The 1,740-nt window shown below is 43.4% G+C and overlaps 1 protein-coding gene across 1 annotated transcript in view; it reads right to left on the bottom strand.

The window, feature by feature from the left end:
- Positions 1 to 1,740, bottom strand: part of OSBPL1A (oxysterol binding protein-like 1A) — a 300,437-nt gene that overhangs the window by 195,888 nt on the left and 102,809 nt on the right. The window lies entirely within an intron of this gene.

The raw sequence follows: 1,740 nt of genomic DNA, 5'->3' as shown, positions 1-1,740 counted from the left end.
GCCCGCACACGGAAACCCGCGAGCGCTCTTCCACGACGCGTGGACGCTTCTGACAAAACGCTAAAATGGCCAGGTCCATCAATCTTAAGCCCTTAGGACCGTGTTACAAAGCTCTCTGAATGCGTCCAATCAGGGCGTCTCTTCCCCACTAGTCCTCCAGGAAACTTGGCAAAGATTCTAGCTCCGTGGGGCAGCCCAAGTCAGCTCTGCCTAATGTCAGTCTCCTGTTCTCCAGGGAAGCTACTGCTACTTTCTTCTAGGTCTTGGTTTGACTCACACAGGAATCTCCAACCCCAAATAACTGACATTGCATTCACTGCTTCTTCCTTGCTGCTAGTGAGCTTTCCAATTTTTGCCACTGTACTTGCTTAATTTAAAACTGTTTGGATAAAATGGCAAAAGTGGCCAGTCCCCTCATTTGAATGCTCTCACTCAGTGAGGTGGCAAAAGACCAACGCAATGGCCTAAGCAAGCCATTTGAACAATAAATCCATGGCATCTCAAGGGTTGGAACTGCTGTTTAGTCTGCCATCTTACCCTGTAGTCTTTTCTCCATTTACCATGACTTTGCTTACTAGTCCTGTTGTGAGGATTTCAATTTTCTTCTTGCTGAGATATAATCCATACTGAAAAGTTGTAATTTTTTAGTTTCTATAGTAAGTATATCACATCTTCTTCACTTTTACTAGTTCCAGTCTTGTTTTGACAGGATTCAACTTCTTTCTGCTCATTTACATAAACTGTCCCTAGTTTGTCCAGGCAGACAGGCAGGCAGAAGATCTGATTCCTCTTCAAGTGGTAATGTTTCAAACCCAGCTTTCCAAAATGACATGGATAATGTCTGCCGTGGTTATGCAAGCCACCACCATGACCTCAGCCCTCAGGGTGCTTCAGCTGTTTTATGATATGGCCATGGCCACAGGCCACATGACCCCTCAGTGTGTTGATGTTCCTCAATCTGAGTATCATGCTGGGGGTTTAGACTAACCCTCCACTCCCCAAAGTCAGCTGTCAACCACAAAAAATTCACGCCATCTCCGGCCTCACTGCTACCACCCAAGGTCTCGGCCATATTTTCTTCGGCCAATTCTTGTTTCCAACTGTTACATTCTTGTCACCAGTTAGTACTGGTGACTCTTGTTTCCGTTTTCCATCCGTTTCAAACTGCAGACATCCTCAATTTCTTCAGTTTTGGTCTTAGGCCTTGGTGCACATTTTTTTAATATTAACAATACTCAATATTTTTAATATTAACAATGTGTCTTATTAACAAGTCTTCTTTATAAGCATATAAATATCATTCTTTCACTGGCAGCATTGTATTTCAGGATAGATCTTGAATTTATGGTGAATTCTACACCATTCCTCATTAATTTCTCACTGTTGGCAGTCAGATTCAAATTGGCTAGTATCAGTCCATTTAAGCTCACTGATGCCCAAGATACCAAGTGGTAAGAAATCTATTTAATTTTTTAAAATTTCTAACTTTCTTAGATCCTATGCATTCCACATTCCAATTATTAATGGACATTTGCAGCTGTTTCTCCTTATTATGAGTCTTTCCAAATCAGCAAATGAAGGTCCTTCATTGGCTTGAAAACTTTATTCCTGCGCTCCTTGTCCCCTATTCCCTTGCTTTCCTCCCCTTCCCCCACCCCCCTTGCAGCTCCACAACCACGCATCTCAACCCCCACCACAGCCCTGTGACCTCAGGGCACCACCTTGGATCCAGACATCACC

The sequence above is a fragment of the Elephantulus edwardii genome, unplaced genomic scaffold (assembly GCF_000299155.1).
Source record: "Elephantulus edwardii isolate Elephantulus edwardi_28Jun2011 unplaced genomic scaffold, EleEdw1.0 scaffold00155, whole genome shotgun sequence".
Classification (NCBI taxonomy): Eukaryota; Metazoa; Chordata; class Mammalia; order Macroscelidea; family Macroscelididae; genus Elephantulus; species Elephantulus edwardii.
This window is presented reverse-complemented; position numbering and strand designations above follow the sequence as displayed.